Raw genomic sequence first — 20,535 nt, forward strand, 5'->3', positions numbered from 1 at the left:
CACATGGAAACGCAAAATTATTACTGAATCACATTTCTTTACGAAGTTAGCATGCTACCAACACAGAACTAATCAAAATCCTTTATTAGAACAGAGAAAACTACAATCTAGGATAGGAAACAAAGAATAACTTGAAGGGCTCCCATTAGTCTCTAACAGATACTACATGGAGACTCTTTCTCTCTTTGATCCAGGCAGCTTTACTTAGAGGCATCTGCTTCAACAGCAAACACGCACATTATTTAAGCTGTCATTCTGCACACACTGCTAAACTATTTGGCAGAGTGAATGTTTCTAAAATGGATAGCAACCAGAACAACTAAAATAGAGAAATTCATCAAAACTCAAAAACTGGCCATTGAGCTGAGCCTACACTTGGTATTTCAAAATATTCAGAAATTACATTCAGTACCACGAGTAATTCCAAAGAGTTTAATAGGTTAATTCATGTCATCTGCACAGTAATTTTACAGTCCCGATCAGAGCTCTTTATAAACGGATACAAAAGGTACCTTTTAGTAACATAGAAGGAATGCAATCTGTGCATTATTGGAGACAAACCAGTTCTCCAGTCTATACTGAGACAAGAAATATTTCATGCATTCACCTCAGCGGGGAGGATTTCCCCACATTGTGAAGGGCCAAATGGCTCAAGATCCAGCCCCATTGGCAGAGCTCAGAGGGAAGATGATTAATGATTCAAAAGAACAAGGAATGGTGAACGTGTTCAGTGGCCTGCCTACAAAAGATCAGTTGCCGCCTAAAAAATGCTTCAACCTTAGATAAAGCAGGCACTCAAGACAGGTTCAGGCAGGGGCCAAGTTCTTGAATGACTCACATTAAACTTCTCTAAGGTATCAGTAAGAAAAAGATGATAGGACTAAAACCAATTTATTATCAAGTTCTTGACTTTCAGGTCATTCAAAAGACTGTGCAAACTCCAAGATAGGAACAAGTGATCTCTGAGCAACAGAAAAAGAAAAAAGAAAAAGGGGGGAGGGGAGGAAAAGAGCTTGATTCTCTAGGAGCTGATTGTCTAGTCTGAAAATCACCTTGGTCCCTTAATTTTCAGGCCTACACCTTTCATCATTCTTCTGCTCGCTTCCACTCTTGCTATGGTCAGAGAGGGGACAGAAATAGGAGGTAACTTTTGTGACTGAGTGTACAGCTCATATGGAGGAGTCCAGACTTGAGAAGAGAGAACGAGAACAAGGAAAGTTACATGCCCCTTAGAATTGCTGATTCACAAGTGAAGCAAGAGATACTGCAAAAAGGAGAAAAATAAGTGATTACAACAGGACTATCAACATGGCACTGTTCAAAAACTATATGGAGAAAAAGAAGAGGAAAAGGAATTACAGTAGGGTATATAATAAACATGATCAGTAGTGGTCCTGGGTTGCCAGATAGAAGATGATCTTTGCCTTGCTTATATTTAATACACATTTTTCAAATTTTCTAGAAAGATCATTAAAAATTTTTTTTTACAACAAAAATGATCTCCCAAAAAGCATTTTTTCATTTAATATTTGAAAGGTGCTATTTATAGGAACTACTCCATAAAACAGTCTCAAGCAAAGCTATAGGAAGCACTACAATGAAAAGAACTTTCTTATTGTTAGACTTCTTTGCCCACTAATTCAATAAACGTTTGTTAAGAAGCTATCATGTATTAGATCCACCATCAGGTGAGGTCCCCAAAATGGTAATAAAGACATTCACTAGTCAGTTCTCATTGTCAAGGGGCTTCAGAGCATGGGCTGCAAACCTTCCTGCCCTCACTTCCAACTCTGAACACCCCTCAAAGTAGGAAACCTTTCCGTAACATCACTATATCCAAAATATACTCCAACAGACAATATTATTGTCAAAATATTTGTTGCTCTTCCCTTAACCAATCCTTCCCTACCTGCCATCCCCTCATGGGATTACACCTCTTGTCCACTGAGGCCGTGCTTGACCATGTGACTTGCTCTGGCCAATGAAGTATGAGTAGCAAGGGCATATGGCACTTTTGAGCAGAAGCGTTAGGAACCAAGGGGAGGTTCTATCATGGCTCTTTTCACTCTTCCACACTGGGTCTTGGAATGAAGCCCACAAAAGCATTAATGTGAAAAGTAAAGTTTTGTTGTTGCAGTTTACGGAGATTCGGGATTGTTACCGGTGAGTAATTTAGCCAAAGCTGACTAATTCATATGCCCCTGACAAAATTTCTGATATACAGAAGAACACCACACCCCAATGGGCAGGAGGTAGAAGAAAATAACCTTCTCCCTAGCTCTGCCCACTCCAGAGTTTACAACTTAATCTTGTAACAGACAGATGATAACACTGTGGCCCCTAAACCAAGAAGTCATTTGTCCATTGCTTGTTTTGTTTTGCTTCATTTTCTCCCCCAAAAGTCTGGGCAGGCCAACCTGCTGTACTTCAAACATGTGGAGACAACCTCTCATTCAACCCTTGGACACATGAAATTCCCTTCCTTGAAAGAACCCTCAACATATGGCGCCAATGAAAATACTCCACAGGATACAAGCTAATAAGAAATGTCCAGAGGAATGAAATCTACCCATTTCCTTTGAAATAAATGAACTGTAAGAATCATTATGTCCTACACCTGAACCTAATATAACATTATATGCCATTATATCTCACTTTATTTAAAAAAAAAAGATTTTATTTCTTTGTCAGAGAGAGAGAGCTCACAAGCAGGAGGAGTGGCAGGTAGTGGGAGAGGGAGAAGCAGACTCCCCACAGAGCAGAGAGCCCGATGTGAGACTCGATCCCAGAACCTTGGGATCATGACTGGAGCCGAAAGCAGACGCTTAACTCACTGGGCCACCCAAGCATCCCTATATCTCACGTTTTAAAAATGAACTATAAGTTATTTTTTTAAACTCGGAGATACCTGCTTTAGAAGCAATAAAATGCAAAAGAACAGTATATCTATTAAACAACAGGCTGCTGTAAGGAGAGCAGGCCAAGCTAGCTAGAATGCACCTAAAATAAGAAATTCAAGTATGAGTAAAGATCCACCAAAAAACACAAAAAGCAAGGAAAAGTCACTAAATTAATAAAGCACCATTTCAAGGAAAAAGTTACGTGTGATTAAAAAAAAATTTATTTTCATAAGATACATAATCCATAATGAAAACAACAGTTGTAATCTTCATACTCCCCATACTATAAGATGAAAACACATAAAGCAAAAACAAAAGGCAATCTCCTTGTACTTACTGGTTAAAATGCAGAAAGTAATAACACAACTAAGAGGAGTTCCTAATTAACACAGTAGCCAAACTAAACTACTTGAACTATCATAGGACGAGTGTCACAAAAAACAACTCGTTTAGGGAACAGCAACCTGGTACACATCAGAATTCCAGTACAGTGCAGAGTTAAAAAGGAAGCATAAGAAAAAAAAAAAGGAAGCATAGAAGTCATAAATTCGAGTGTTTACAATTTAATGAGGAAAAAGAAAACACAAAAATAATACGCATCTACGTATAGATCAAGGGGAACATACATTTATATGAATAGCACACCTGGAACACAAATATTTACACAATAAAGCTATCTAAATGCTTTGGCTTGGGATTCAGGAAGCACTCTAAAAAGGGTAAACATAGGAGTATATAATCTCATAATCTTCCTAATTACAGGATAAAAATAATCTATGGTCTGCAATTTGGTAGGTAAAGAAAAAGTACTCTTGGGCAGGAAATGTTTAAAATCATATGCTGTTCTCATGTTCACCCCTTCAGGTTAAAAAGTCAGGAATCATACACCAACATATTTAAGAAGCAAATGGAATGCTCTGACAAACGTCAAATTAAAATCTTTTTTTTACTTTAAATTTAATTAACATATAGTGTATTATTAGTTTGAGAGGTAGAATTTAGTGATTCATCAGTTGCACATAACACCCAATGCTCTTTCTATGGAGTGCCCTCCTTAATGCCCATCCCCCCATGACTCTATCCCCCACCCTCTTCCCCTCCAGCAACCCTCTTAGTTTGTTTCCTAGAGTTACGAGTCTGTTATGGTTTGTCTCCCTCTCTGTTTTCATCTTATTTTTCCTTCCCTTCCCCTATGTTCATCTCTCTTGTTTCTTAAATTCCATAAAATCTTTTCTTTCTCATATATCCTTAAATTCCCACCTTCTAAGTAAATTATCTTCAAACTTTTGTTAACCTAGAAAATGTTCTGCAGGGGGCCTGGGTGGCTCAGTTGGTTAAGCGACTGCCTTCGGCTCAGGTCATGATCCTGGAGTCCCGGGATCGAGTCCCGCATCGGGCTCCCTGCTCGGCAGGGAGTCTGCTTCTCCCTCTGACCCTCCCCCCTCTCATGTGCTTGCTCTCTCTCATTCTCTCTCTCTCAAATAAATAAATAAAATCTTAAAAAAAAAAAAAAGAAAATGTTCTGCAAACAAAACTTCGCACAAGCTCAAGATATAAAAGCTGAGCTGCTCTTAAGTGTGGGCTGGGCCCCAAGAAGGGAGCAGTTGCGCAAATGGTTACCCAGTACCGTTTACCAGGACCATGAGTCAGACATGGGGCTAAGGGGAGGGAATTTGAGAAGGGAACAAAACAGAGTCCATGCTCTTAGGGAGTTTATATTCTAGAATGAGGAGACAGCTAATAAATAAGTAAAAAAATAAATATGATCATTTCACATACAGAGAACCACTCCAAAGAAAATGAGGTGGGTGATGACCGGAGGTGGTACCTGGGGTTTCTTCGCAAGCCTGGGTAGAAGGAAAGCCTCTCTAACAAGACACTGGGTATTTTCTGGGTGGCTCCAGAGAAGTTTCAGCCAATGCAAAGATCTGAAGAAAGAAAGAAAAGAAGCTGTTCAAGGAATAGAAAGAGGCCAGGTTAGCTGGTACAAAGTAAATAAATGAGGGCAGTGTAGAAAGGAAACTGGAGGCAAGAGATCCAGACCACAAGTAACTCTTTAAGTGAGGTTTGGATTTTAAGTGTGGGAAGTCTCTGAAAGGTTTAAGCAAGAGAAGGACATGATCTGATTTATGCTGTGGAAGTTATTGTGGGGAACAGATTCCAGGTAAACAGAGTGGAATCAAGAAAACCAGCGAGGGGGGGCGCCTGGATGGCTCAGTCGTTGAGCGTCTGCCTTCGGCTCAGGTCATGATCCCGGGGTCCTGGGATCGAGCCCCGCATCGGGCTCCCTGCTCTGCGGGAAGCCTGCTTCTCCCTCTCCCACTCCCCCTGCTTGTGTTCCCTCTCTCACTGTGTCTCTCTCTGTCAAATAAATAAATAAAATCTTTAAAAAAAGAAAGAAAACCAGCGAGGAGTTCATGGCAGATACTCATGTGAGACAGTGGTGGCCAGGACTAATGTTTTAACCGTGGAAATGATGAGGAGGGGTCAGATTCAGGATATATTTTGGACACAAAGCCTGCAGAACCTAACAATGGAGTAGACAGGAAGTGAGAAGAGAGGGATAAAGGACAGCTGCGACACTTTCTTGTGCTGCACACATGCATGGCTAATGGCACCATTTACTAAGATGAGAAAGGTTTGGGGTATACAGATTACGGTAGGGATAGTATTAAGATTTCTGTTTGGGGGCGCCTGACTGGCTCAGTTAGTGGAGTATGTCACTATTGATCTTGGGATTGTAGGTTTCAGCCCCATGTTGGGTGTAGAGATGACCTAAAAATAAAATCTTTTAAAAAAAAAAAACTGTTTTGACCATGTTAATTTTGAACAGCCTATTATTAGCTCTACCCAAGATCTGCCTAGCAGGTGCCCAGCTGACCATCTAAGTCTATAGTTCTTAGAAGTTGGAGCTATAAACGCCCACACTTGCCCAGCTCTTCCCTGCTCTCCCACTTCTATATCCCCATGGCAAACCCTTTCAAAGGCTTCTCGGAATTCCCAGTGCTCCTCAGAGCAGTGTGAAAACTTAATGCTTATCTCCAACTTGCTACCTAAATTTGCCTGTTTGCATAGTGTGACCAGAATAATTAAATGTTAAGAAAATGTATTACCTAACAAAACAGTAAAAATGAAAAAAAGATGTAAATCACATTTGCTCACAATAGAATAAATTTATTTGCTCACACCAAAATAAATTACAGATGGTTTAAAGATTCCAGTGAAAAAACGAAACCATGAAAGTGTACCAGGAGAAAATCAGGGTTAACATTTATAAAATCGTGGAGAGAATTTTCTTGCTTAACATCATGGGAAAGAAATCCTTAAAAATGGGAAACAGTGATGGATGAGGGGGTTTAAACACTTCTAAAAAAGAACAATCCCACAAGTTTTAAAAGCAAATAAGAAATTGGTCAAAAGTATCTGAAGCATTTGACAAAAGGAATTAAAATCCCTAAGTATAAGGAGCTCACATAAATTAATAAAAGATTAACTCAAGAAGAAAATGTGACAAGGACAAGGGCAGAAATTCAAAAGAGAAGAAATATAAATGAGCAATTAACACATGAAAAAAAGTGCTAAGCTTCTTATCCTCAAAAGAATGGAATTAAAACAAAGAGATACTATATTTCACCTATCAAGCTGGCAAATATTAAAATGGCAATGAGTGTAGACTTGGAGCCTGGGCAGTAATTACTGAGCCCTTTCTTTTTTTTTTTTTTTTTAAGATTTTATTTATTTATTTGAGAGAGAGAGAATGAGAGAGAGCACATGAGAAGGGGGAGGGTCAGAGGGAGAAGCAGACTCCCTGCCGAGCAGGGAGCCCGATGCGGGACTCGATCCCGGGACTCCAGGATCATGACCTGAGCCGAAGGCAGTCGCTTAACCAACTGAGCCACCCAGGCGCCCTAGTAAGCCCTTTCTGAAGATAATTTGGTAAAGTGTATCAAGAGCCTTACATTTTACTTGCTCTTTGACCTACCAATTCCACTTCAGGGAATTCATCCTAAGGATGGGAGGTTTCAGGCGCTGTCCGAAAAGATGTAGGTATAAATCATGCTTATCAGATTAGGATTCTCTGTACCTAAAAAAAGTTGCTTCAGAATTACATTTAATGACACAAAAAGATACTGCATAAAAAATTTAGGTAATAAAACCCTATGGTCAGGGGGCACCTGGGTGGCTCAGTCGGTTAAGCATCTGCCTTTGGCTCAGGTCGCCCTGGGATTGAGCCTGGCATCAGGCTCCCTGCTCAGTGGGGAGCCAGCTTCTCCTTGTCCGCTGCCCCTCCCCCCACTCGTTCTCTCTCTCTCTCAAATAAATAAATAAAATCTTAAAAAAAAAACCCTATGGTCAGGATAATATGTATCAAAAGTTATCTTCATATCAAGAGATCTCTAATGGTAAAATTGCAGGAAGCTAAAGCGGTTGTGTCTGGAAAGATTAAGTGTTCTTTATGATCTTTTTCTTTTGTTATAATGAGCATATATTGTTAGCTAATCAAAACTTTGAGGGGAAAAACAAAATCGAAAGTTCTAAGCATAAAAGAGATACTGAATGGAAATTACCAAAAAATTAACAGAGTATCTTCATACGATAAAATTATAATGTAAGGAAATTTCTCTTCTAGAATAGAAAATTTTCTGTATATATATACTTTCCATTGTGAACATGCATTACATTAATCTTATTTTTTTACTCTTATTTTTTAAAAGGTAAAACAAACTTTTAAAAACTAAGTTATTCCCAATCCTCTTTTGCTATCTTAATTTTAACAACCATTACAACTACCACAGGGTATTTTTAAGGATTTATGACCATGTTTTCCTTCCGTTCCAAAACCAGTTTTTCTTTTTTATTCTAGTATCTTCAGGGAACACAAACACGCTGGGCCCCATCACCTCCCTCCATATTCTCACCTTTAGTTGACTTAAAACACTTCAGCCCAGTGGTTCCCAAAGTCTGGTCCCTGACCTGCCTCATAGGCATATATCGCAAGCTAGTTGGACATGCAAATTCTTGCCCCAGACCTAGTGAATAAGAAACCAGGTGGGCACCAGCAACCTGTTTTATTACAGTTCTCCAGGTAATTCGGATGCATGCTAAAGGCTGAGAACCACTGTTTCTGCCTCTATGCCTTGGGCCCTTCAGAATCCAGAAACTTTAAGAACAGTCAATTCATTTTTCAAATTAAATTATTCAGAATTCCAATAGTAACACATTAAAACATTCAAGGGGGGGTGCCTGGGTGGCTCAGTTGGTTAAGCGACTGCCTTTGGCTCAGGTCATGATCCTGGAGTCCCAGGATCGAGTCCCGCATCGGGCTCCCTGCTCGGCAGGGAGTCTGCTTCTCCCTCTGGCCCTCTCTCTGTGCTCTCTCTCATTCTCTCTCTCTCAAATAAATAAAATCTTAAAAAAAAAAAAATTCAAGGGGACTGAACTGTTAAATCTCATATCTTAATGGCTGAAAACAAAATTTTTGAAAGGAAAAAAAAAAAAGATCCACAATGGAAGAAAATCATACCTGTAAAGATATCTTAAAGGTACCAACGAGTCCTAAAGACATGACTTCAAGGCTTCAACAGCCTCTGAGGTAAACACACCTGGCTTAAGGAACACACTAAATACAAACTCATTTAATTACACGTGTCAAAGGCAGGGTGGCATAATCAAACAATTAACCCAAAATACTGAGTAATAACAACATTCAAGCCGTATCTAGACATAAATACAACAATCAGGTGTGCCCAGAACTTCAGAAACATCTTTTTTTTTTTAAAGATTTTATTTATTTATTTGACAGAGAGAGAGTGCGCACAAGCAGGGGGACCAGCAGAGGGAGAGAGAGAAGCAGGCTCTCTGCTGAACAGGGAGCCCGACACTGGGCTTGATCCCAGGAACCGGGGAATCATGACCCAAGCCGGAGGCAGATGCTTAACGACTGAGCCACCCAGGTGCCCCTCAGAAACATCTTTATCCTGAACTAATGAATGACCCCATTTGGGGCAAGATCTATTGAGGTTTGAGATGTCTAGAGACATTAGTCTAGAGACTAGATGTCATTTTCCTGTGATGGAGGTATAAGCAGAAGCATGATAGAAAACAAAGCTTATTCACAGTCAGACACAGTAACAAATTTTTGCCACATCCATTAGTTGGATGGATCGATGAGTCAAGTACTGAGCTAATGCTAGAGACAAAAAAGGGTAAGATACCCATCCTGCCCTCCAGAAGCCTGCAGTCCACTTAGATCAGCAGGGGCCAAAGACCAGACAGGGATCTCCCTCTACCCTGGGGCAGGAACTTTACAGACATTATCTCTAATTCCTGTTAAAGACAAGAAAACTGGGAGTTTGAGAGGTAAGTCACTTTTCAAGGCCACCCAACTCCCTACAAATCCAGGCTCTGTTCTGACCCCTCCACACTTTGTCCTAATGTTAGCACCACTTTTAATGTCAGAAGGAGACAAGAGTATGCATTGTTCGCACCTTACAAGAGATTATGCTAATTTTACGATCAAATCAAGAATAAACATGATGTTATGATTTTATTTAAGATTTTATTTATTTATTTGAGAGAGAGAGAGAGAGCACAAGAGGGGGGAGCGGGAGAGGGAGAAGCAGGCTCCCCGCTGAGCAGGGAGCCCGACGCGGGACTCTATCCCGGGACTCCAGGATCACGACCTGAGCCGAAGGCAGTCGCTTAACCAACTGAGCCACCCAGGCGCCCTTTGATGATGTTATGATTTTAAAAGAGAAGTACGAATTAGGTAAAATCAAGTAGCATCAGACAAGTGAAAAAAAACAGTTTATAAATGATCCTATTTTGAATGGGAAAAATTACCTATAGAAAAATCAAAAAAGGCAAGACAAAAATGGAACAAAATATTAATACTGGTTATATTAGGTGGTGAGATTACAGGCACTTATTCTCCCTTTTTGAAATTCTTTTATAATGTCATTTTTAAAATAATGACCCAACATTAAAAATAAAATTTTTTTTTTTAGAAGATTTTATTTATTTGACAGAGAGAGACACAGCAAGAGAGGGAACACAAGCAGGGAGAGTGGGAGAGGGAGAAGCAGGCTTCCCGCCGAGCAGGGAACCTGATGCGGGACTCGATCCCAGGACACTGGGATCATGACCTGAGCCGAAGGCAGACGCTTAACCATCTGAGCCACCCAGGCGCCCCTAAAAAAAATTGTTTAAACCTAGCCAAGATTCCATTAACCAGTGGTTCTCAACAGGTGTGTATCATTCCGCAGTGGATGTTGGGAAATGTGTAGTATTTTTGGTTGTCACATTCACTGGAAGGCACCGCTGGCATTTAACGGGCTGCTCAGTGGCGTCTGGGTGGCTCAGTCGGTTAAGTGCCTTCGGCTCTGGTCTTGATCCCGGGGTCCTAGGATTGAGCACCACCCTACCCCCTTGCTCAGGGGTAGTCTGCTTCTCCCTCTCCCTCTGCCCCTCCCCTCTACTCATGCTTTTTTCCTCTCTCTCTCAAATAAATAAATAACTTCTTAAAAAAAAAAAGTAACAGGTAGCTCAGAACAGTCCCATACAATGAATCATCCCATGTAACTTACTAATGTCTCTAGACATTCCCGTAGAGGGGGAAATAATCCATTTATAATTATCTGATCCTAGAACCAAATTCCATTTTACATATAAACACACAAGACTTTGTGCAAGGTTTTACCATACATTCAATTTGCTAAGAGTATAATTCAAGAGAACACCGTTTTGAGCTTTGCCAAACATTGTTCGCAATTCCAGCAAAGTCGGGTCATTAACTATGATGCCTTTCTGCATGTCTAAATCACCTCACTCAGCGTGCATTTGCAGCAGGTGCATCTGCAGTAAGCATCCCCCCCTCTGTCTTCTGGTGTAGTCAGGCCTGAGCTCTGACACACTCAAATAGTATAAATTACTTTGATTTCTCTTTATAAAAAAGTTAGGGTGGGGGTGCCTGGGTGGCTCAGTCCATTAATCTGTTAAGTGCGATTAAGCAGCTAAGTGTGGGATTCTTGGTTTTGGCTCAGGTCACAGCCTCGGGTTGTGAGATCAGCCCTGCCTGGGACTCTGCACTCAGCGGGGAGTCTGCTTGAGACTCTCTCTTTCCCTCTCTCTCTCTGCCCGCCCCCCCCACCCAAAAGTAGTTAGGGCATTACACTGATGTTTTTGAAACTGTGTGTATTTAACTTCATGAGAATAACGGGGGGCATCAGAAAAAGGGTGTGCTGGGTCTAACAAGGTTGAGAGTTTGCCGCAATAAACACAGGAATTTACGCAGTGGATGAGAATCCGGGGGACTTCTACTAGGCCAGGCATTAAAGAGAGCTGCTAAACTGCAAAAACAATTCCACTTTTTTCACGATGAGTCTTTGTTTTGAAAAAGAAAGTTACTGCCATTAAAAATTTATGCTAACTTGTAATGAGTTTATTCATTTTAAGTGAATTCATGAATGGAAAAGTTTAAAAATGAGTAATTTCTCAGGTTTAATTTTAACGTGGTAAATATCAATAAACAGAAGCTACGTAAACAAAAGCTCCTTGGGGATCCTCAGTTGTACGAAGTGGTCCTAAGAAGAAAAAACTTGAAAGCTATTGTTCTAGTGGAAAAAGATGTGGGAAGGAGGGCAAACTGGCTGGAGGGAGCCAGGTCCAAGGCGGGGTAGGAGGGGTGGGGGGTGGGGGGTGGAGGGTGGGGGGTGGGGTGGGGCAGGATCTGGTGAAGCAAGTACTAAGCCGGATCAGTAGTGTGTGATTACAAGGGGTTTAAGGAATTCAGGATGAGGGATAAGCTTTTTTTTTTTTTTTTAAGATTTTATTTATTTATTTGACAGAGAGACAGTGAGAGAGGGAACACAAGCAGGCAGAGCGGGAGAGGGAGAAGCAGGCTCCCCGCTGAACAGAGAGCCCGATGCTGGGCTCGATCCCAGGACCCTGGGATCATGACCTGAGCCGAAGGCAGACGCTTAACGACTGAGCCACCCAGGCGCCCCGAGGGATAAGCTTTTGACTCGGGCAGCCGAGTAACTAGGAAGCCACTCTGATTTTAATACCATAAACATGTTATCTTGTGTAATAAAAAAAATTAAACGGTAGAAAATAAATACAAGAACATGAAAGCTTAAATGAAAATATTGGCACAAACCACCCTTTTCCAGGCAGATACAATAATAGTTCAAAATACCTCCTCTCCCTGCTTCTGATCTATACAAACCACCCACAATGTTGAGACAGTGGTCATGAACACAACTGGATCACACTCCGTGGCCACCAAGGATTGAAAAGGAACCTTGACAGGGAACATGGGCTCTCCTCCCTCCCAGGGCTGGGCCCCCTCCAATCTGTATCTTTAGGATTCCATGCAGTATTATTTTTAAGGATTCAGCTTCAAAAACTTTTTCAATCAAGTGTTCCAAGAAGCAGGAAGAAGGAACCATGTACTGCCCGCTCCCGCATTTCTGCTGAACTCCAGTGCAGGCTCAGGCCCAGGCTCTCTAGGCTCCACAGGGAGGATCCAGGCCTGCCACCCGCAGAGCTAGGCTTTCCCGCACCAGGCGTTCAGGACAGAGTAACGGATATGGCTACAGAGCGAAGAATATCTTTTACTGGAAGTACAACTGGAAAGGGAAAGTACTGTTAATGCCCGATTTTTAACACTAATGGAGCCTCCCCTTCATACAAACTGTGTGGATCCCCAGGCCCCATCCCTGCACTCGACTTCATCCCAGTACGGGTCTTGGTGCCAGAAAGGGATCCTGTGGTATTAAGGCTGACAGTAGGAGGTAGGAGGGCAGGCACATCCTCTATTCCCAATGCAGATTCTTGTCGACATTCTCGCCTTCTAGCGCAGGGCTAGAGGCCTGGCTTATTCTGCCCGGCAGAGAGCCTACCCTAGACCGAGGCCCACACCAAGGCTAAATTACCATCTTAGAGAGGTACCTTGATTATTTGAATCCCAAAGACCCCTGTCAGCACTGACATTTGTTCCTATTTAGTTCTAAGTTCCTTAAAAAAAAAAAAAAAAAAAGATTTGAGAGAGAGAGAGAGAAGACGCATGTGTGCATGCAAGAGCAGGGGGAGGGGCAGAGAGAGAGGGAGAAGCAGACTCCCTGCTGAGCATGGAGCCTGATGCGGGGCTCTATCCCAGGAACCTGGGATCATGACCACAGCTGAAGGCAGATGCTTAGCCGGCTGAGCCACCCGGGCGCCCCTAAGTTACTTTTCTAAAGGTTACCTTTTAATACCCTCCCCACTTCAATCTTTTTTCTCATTTCTAGTTGGTAGTAAAAACCCTCAGAGAAGTTCAAATGTAAGTGTTTGCCTCAAAGACAGAGACTAGGAGAAAACTAAAAAATCTATTTTGTTCCCAAGGGCCACAGAAAAGGGAAGAGATGATCTAAGAGGCCATAAGCTGAGCCAGTCTCTAAGAAAAGAAACGTCCAACGAGCAACTGGGACCAGAAGCACTCTGGGCATGACTTTGGCCCCCACAGCTCCTCACCTCTCCTCCAACTACCTCTTTGCTGGAGCCCTTCCCTTAGGCACCAGACCCAGGACCCTCCCAATTCCATCACCACCATCATGCAATACAGTTGACCCATCAACAACAGGGTTGCAACTGCGTGGTTCCACTTACGTGTGGATTTTTTCCCATACAGTACAGTACCATAAATGTATTTTCTCCTCTTTATGATTTTCTCAGTAACATTTTGTTTCCTCTAGCTGACTTAAGAATACAGTATATAATATATATAACACACAAAATATATGTTACTAATCTGTTGATAGTTTCAGTAAGACTTCCAGTCAACAACAGGCTACTTCTAGTTAAGTTTTCGGGGAGTCAGAAATCATATGTGGAGGGCGCCTGGGTGGCTCAGTTGTTAAGCGTCTGCCTTCGGCTCAGGTCATGATCCCAGGGTCCTGGAATGGAGCCCCACATCGGGCTCCCTGCTCAGCGGGAGGCCTGCTTCTCCCTGTCCCACTCCCCCTGCTTGTATTCCTGCTCTCGCTTTGTCTCTGTCAAATAAATAAATAAAATCTTAAAAAAAAAAAAAAAAAAGAAATTATATGTGGATCTTCGACTGTGCAGGGATTGGCACCCCTAACCCCTCTCTGTTCATGTTGGGTCAACTGTACTACAAAGAGGTAGAACTGTGAGCCTCCCAAATGGGAGCTTCTTATACGTATTCCCATCGAGCTAGTACTATACACACACGGAGGCTGAGATAGCATACAGCATAGTGGTTAACAGTGCAGACTCCAGCCAGACTGTGTGGGTCCTAATACCAGATCCACCACTTTCAGGCTGTGGAATCACAGGTAAGCTAACTAACCATTATAACAGTACCCACCTATTCTGTAGGGTTGTTGGGAGGATTAGGTGAGTCATTACATGGGAAAACACCTAGAACACTGCCTGCACATAGTAAGCACTCAGTAAAAATTATTTATTATACTTCGAATGCATCACAGATTATAAAAGTTTGAGGGGGCACATCTGGGTGGCTCCGTTGGTTGGGCGTCTGCCTTCGGCTCAGGTCATGATCCCGGGGTCCTGGGATCGAGCCCCGCATCGGGCACCCTGCTCATCGAGGAGCCTGCTTCTCCCTCTCCCACTCCCCCTGCTTGTGCTCTCTCAAATAAATAAATAAAATCTTTAAAAAAAAAAAGTTTGAGGGAACCAAATATGCTAAAGTGTAATCACCATATCGGATATCATTCCTACTGTAAAAGGTGTTCAAAACCATAAACTTAACCAGTAACTGAGATCCTTTTCCTAAACTGGTGACTTACAGTGTCCTGAAAAGAACACCCTTATTCCAAATCTAATAATCTCTGAGCAATGAAGACATAAAACCACCACACACTCAAAAAAAGTCATTTGGCTGACAATTTATTTTCTCTCTATTCTCAAAAATGCGTAACACAGGGCCCTTCATACGTAATTTTTTGTTATTAGCATGTAACATTTTCACTAAGACATTGGTTCTCTAAATTTCTGGCTTCAGGACTCTTTTATACTCTTTAAAAATTGAGGATCCCATGGGGCGCCTGGGTGGCTCAGTCGTTAAGCGTCTGCCTTCAGCTCAGGTCATGATCCCAGGGTCCTGGGATCAAGCCCCGCATCGGGCTCCCTGCTCGGCGGGATGCCTGCTTCTCCCTCTCCCACTCCCCCTGCTTGAGTTCCCTCTCTCGCTGTGTCTCTCTGTCAAATAAATAAATAAAATCTTAAAAAAAAAAAATTTAAAAAAAAAACTGAGGATCCCTAAGAGCTTACCTTAGAAACTTTTAAGAAACAGAAATTTACAAGCCCATAACCCATTAGCCATCAAAGGGATAATGTCATAAACACTGTATAGCCACTGGAAATCTACGCTGTACACTTACAGAGTAGAATAAAAAGGAGAAATAATATCTTAACTATCACTATGAAAAAACCTGAACCAGCAGACCCTCTAAAAGTGTCTCAGTGAGCGCCAGGAACTCCAGACTACACTCTAAGAACCTCTGCAGTAAGGAAAGAATGGGTATCAAAAGTCTCATGGCTTTCGTCTTCTACCTCTTCTAGATCTACACAAGAATAATTATGATACATTTCACTGAACTATATATGAACTGAGTATGATCCCATTCTAAAATTACAAAAAAATGGTTTGGAAATATTTTGACAAAATTGCCACCAAGGTAAACTAAATGTTACCTCTAATTTCTTTCCATTTTTAAAATTATAAATAGAGGGGTGCCTGGCTGGCATGCAATTCTTCATCTCAGGGTTGTGAGTTCAAGCCCCACACTGGACAGAGAGCTTACTTAAAAATAAATTAAATTAAAACAATGAATATATATAACAAAAATTACCATCTTAACCATTTTGAAGTGTATAATTCAGTGCATTTAGTACATTCACCATTTAATATATTAATACCATCACCAACATCTAGTTCTGGAACATTTTCATCATCCCAAAAGAAAACCACATATTCTGCCCCCAGCAACTACCAATCTGCTTTCTGTACGTATAGATTTGCCTATTCTGAGTATTTCATCTAAACGGAATCATACAGTACATGGTCTTTCGTGTCTAGCTTCTTTCACTTGCCATGTTTTCAAGGTTCATCCATTTTGTTGAAGGTATCATTCATTCCTTTTTATGACCGAATAATACTGTTGTATGCATATACCACAATTTGTCCGCTGATAAAAGTTGATCGACATTTGGGAGTGTTTCCACTTTTTGGCTATTGTGAATGATGAATGAACATTCTTCTGCAAGTTTCTGTTTGACAGTGTTTCCTTTCTCTGGGGTATATACTTAAGAATGGAATTGCCAGGCCATATGATAACTCTATGTTTAGCTTATTGAGGAGCCACAGAATTGTTTCCTGTGTAGCAGCACCATTCCTGCCAACCACATGTAAGGCTTCCAGTTTCTCCAATACGTATTCTTGACAGCACTTGTCATTTTCCATTTTTTCATTTTTTTAAAGATTTTATCCATTTATTTGACAGAGAGAGACAGAGCAAGAGAGGGAACACAAGCAGGGGGAGTGGGAGAGGGAGAAGCAGGCTTCCCGCGGAGCAGAGAGCCCAATGCGGGGCTCGATCCCAGGACCCTGGGATCATGACCTGAACCGAAGGCAGATGCTTAATGCCTGAGCCACCCATGAGCCCCTTTCCTTTTTTCATGACAGCCATCCAAATATGTGTTAGGTGGCACTTTTGATTTCTATTTCCCTAATGACTGAACGCATTGTTGGCCATTTGTGTATCTACTTTGGAGAAATGCCTATTCATGTATTTTGCCCATTCTAAAAATTGAGTTGTTTCTTTTTGTTGTTGGATTTTAAGAATTCTTACATTTAATTATGTTTTTTAAGTACATGAAAGCACTTTAAACCGGCCACACGTCTGGTCCTCTCCTTTCTACCAAGCTTTAAGACAAATGCCAACCTTACACAGGACAAAAAGAGCAACTAAGAAATTAAAAGAGGTCACAGAACCAACTGGCAATAAGACTACATAACACCTTCATTTTTGTCTTAAATTATAAATCCAGGACTGGATCACAGATGATGATAAAATAATGATGGTGGGACACCTGGGTGGCTCAGTCGGTTAAGTGTCTGCCTTTAGCTCAGGTCATGATCTCTGGGTCCTGGGATCGAGTCCCGCATCGGGCTCCTTGCTCAGTGGGGAGCCTGCTTCTCCCTCTCCTTCGGCCTGCTGCTCCCCCTGCTTGTGCTCTCTATGTCAGACAAATAAATAAAATTTTTTTTAAAAAATGATGATGGTAATAGTCATTTCTTATAAAGTGCTTACTATTTAGCAAGGCACTGTGCTAGATGCTTTCACATCCTCACAACAACGCTACAAGGCAAAAACTATAATCCACCCCATTTTACAGATGAGGAAACAGAGATACAGAAAAGTGAAATCGCTGGCTTATGGTTATGCAGTCAATAGCTGAGCAGGCTTGCTTTAGAATCTGTGCTCTTAATTGGTTTGCTATACTGCCTCTCAATCATGAAATAACAATAAATCTTGCTCAATTACCTAACTCAGGACTTTAAAAAAACACTAGTAGCTACACTTTGATATGTCACTTTCAAGTTCCAATCCCCATTGTCTGCACAAATCTTTTAGGTAACTCTTGGTTCTAAAACTTGCCTCTTAATCAGGTATGAATGGCACAAAGAAGTAAACCCAAAAACAGATGGGTGAATGCCATCTTATCATTCCCACTTAGATCTTTTCTAACATTTTTGAATCTGACAAAAGACTATTCAGGATATTGTGACTCAGTCGACTATTTCCAAGAGCGTCCAGAATGCATCTTGACCAGAATTACAAGAGGTTACAATTACCAGCAAAGGCAGGGCTTAAAGGCCCATCTAATTCAAACCCATAATTTACAAAATAATTGTGTATCAGTTAATGGTTTTGTAAACTAAATCTCAAACTTGAGAAGAAATCCAGAAGGTAATGTATTTCATAACAAAACCAATATGAACACAATTACAGGCAAAACTGCCTGGTATATCCAGCATTGCTACAACTGTCTAGAGCTAGGGACCTCAGAATATGAAAGAATTTTAGGCCGTATCTAAACAATCCTTTACAGACAATTCCCGCTCCTTCTAGAATTAGAAGGCAACCTAAAGCCCTGAAATGTGCCTATATGATAAATGCTCATTTATACCAAATTTCATTTCATAATGTTATAATACTCCTATCTATTTTTGTGGTAACTCAAGAATTTCTTATTTAAGTTCAGCTACCCAATATGTCATCTGTAATGTTTTTGTTACCACAAATGACAGCAAAATCTGGGGGCACCTGGGTGGCTTAGTCAGTTAAGTGTCTGCCTTCGGCTCAGGTGATGATACCAGCGTCCTAGGATCGAGACTCCCATAGGGCTCTCTGCTCAGCGGGGAGCCTGTTTTCCTTCTCCCTCTGCCTGCAGCACCCCCCTGCTTGTGCTTGTTCTCTCTCTCTAATAAAATCTTAAAAAAAAAAAAAATAGAGGAAATCCGTTTACTCCTTGGGCTAGACCTAATGTCATTTCTTTCTTTTTTTTTTTTTTTTAAATATTTTATTTATTTATCTGAGAGAGAGAGAATGAGAGAGAACACATGAGAAGGGATAGGGTCAGAGGGCAAAACAGACTCCCTGCAGAGCAGGGAGCCCGATGCGGGACTCGATCCAGGGACTCCAGGATCATGACCTGAGCCGAAGGCAGTCGCTTAACCAAATGAGCCACCCAGGCGCCCCTTAATGTCATTTCTGATAGCAGAAGACTCTGGAGGCTCTCTCTATATATCCTACCACCTATTCACTGAAATGTTTCACTGAATTAGGCCTATGAAGGTTCAACATGCAAAACATTAATATGAATACACTTAAGTCACAAAGAAAATGTGAAATGCTTTCCTCTTATGACGGGATTGTGTAATTGAGAATTATATACCAGAGAGATCTAGAAAAGGGGTGGGAAGAGGTACAGTCAAAAGTCTGGGAGCAGGGTGGGACTCAAAGGGAAAAAGGGAAAATGACTAATAGCTGGGGCAGCAGCTCCCACCTCCATGAGACCCAGTCTGGCCCAGAAGGATAAGCCAGCGACAAATGGCAAGAGGCAGAAGGAAGAGGAACAGCAATATGCTAGGCTGAGGGAAATGAAATGTGAAGGAAGGGAAGTGCATGTGACAAAAGGACCACACGTGGAGGTGCAGGTGACCAATGTCAGGAAAGCGGAGGTATAGACAGAAAAGATGAGCAAGACACTAGAAAGGTCAACAGGGACGGAGCATGAAGCAAGCCCTCATCAGACTGGGCGCAAAAGGTTTACATTTTTCCCCATAAGTGAGCAATTCTCATGTGGCCCCTGGATCCCTGGAGTTCCCAAGACCCTTTCAAAGGGACCGGAAGGTCAAAACTACTCTCATAATAGTGCCCAAACGTTATTTTCCCTTTTCATGGTGTTTATATTTGTGGTGATACAAAAACAAGGCTGGGTAAGGGGCTGCCATCTTACCAGTGGCACAAAACTGTCCTGGTGGGTCATGTTGTCCTCACTGCCACACGCTCACATTAAAAAAAAAAAAAAAAAAATCAGGTTTCACTTCAGAATGTCCTTGGGAGGTCATTAGAAATTATGACGTAGGGATCGAGCCCTACGTTGGGCTACTTGCTCAGTGGGAGCCTGCTTCTCCCTCTCTTCCCCGCTATCTCTGTCACTATCTCTCTCAAATAAATAAAATAAATAAATAAAATCTTTAAAAAAAAACTATACTTATTATACTTACATAATTATACTTATGCAGACTTAAGTGTTTGGCAGATGATTTCTCAAAAATGAAGTGAGCCTACAGTACTTGTTGCTAATGATAAAAGTTGAGCTTCTGGGCAAAAATTTTTAATTTGGAAAACTAGTATTGGGCATTGTGAGTTAGAATGCTTCCTGACATTTAGAGAATTTTCTAATAAGATGGGTGCTATTATTTTTTTTTTAAAGATTTTTATTTAGGGGCGCCTGGGTGGCTCAGTTGGTTAAGCGACTGCCTTCGGCTCAGGTCATGATCCCGGGGGTCCTGGGATGGAGTCCCACATCGGGCTCCCGGCTCAGCGGGAAGCCTGCTTCTCCCTCTCCCACTCCCCCTGCTTGTGTTCCTGCTCTCGCTGTCTCTGTCTCTGTCAAATAAATAAATAAAATCTTTAAAAAAAAAAAAAATCTTAAAAAAAAAATAAATAAAAAATAAATAAAAAATAAAGATTTTTATTTATTTCTGTATTTGAGAGAGAGAGAGAGAATGAGTGGTGGGGATGGGCAGAAGGAGAGAGGGAGGAGGAGACTCCCTGCTGAGCAGGAAGCCCCATGGGGGGGGGGTCTTGACCCCAGGACCCAGAGATCATGACCTGAGCCAAAGGCAGACACTTAACCGACTGAGCCACCCAGGCGCCCCAAGATGGGTGCTAATATTAACAAATGGGATGTTGCGGTATTGTTTAAAGAAACATACCAGTGTTTGAAAGATCTACATAACTCGGTGAACTAATATTTTCCAAATGACCAACACATGATATTACAAAATCACACAGGAGTGAAATATCCATCCAAACTGCAA

At 41.5% G+C, this 20,535-nt stretch overlaps 1 protein-coding gene across 5 annotated transcripts in view; it reads right to left on the reverse strand.

The window, feature by feature from the left end:
- ITSN1 (intersectin 1) overlaps positions 1–20,535 on the reverse strand; it is a 214,063-nt gene that overhangs the window by 176,701 nt on the left and 16,827 nt on the right. The window contains exon 2 of one of the 5 annotated variants that reach the window (XM_064579188.1): positions 4,729–4,828. The exons of the other annotated variants lie outside the window; for them this stretch is intronic. The gene's annotated coding sequence lies outside the window, so the exon portion shown is untranslated. The remainder of the gene's footprint in view (positions 1–4,728; positions 4,829–20,535) is intronic. 5 annotated transcript variants of the gene reach the window in all.

Source organism: Mirounga angustirostris, unplaced genomic scaffold, assembly GCF_029215605.1.
Source record: "Mirounga angustirostris isolate CCGP_5_RB_7025 unplaced genomic scaffold, mMirAng1.0.hap1 SCAF_1, whole genome shotgun sequence".
Lineage (NCBI taxonomy): Eukaryota > Metazoa > Chordata > Mammalia > Carnivora > Phocidae > Mirounga > Mirounga angustirostris.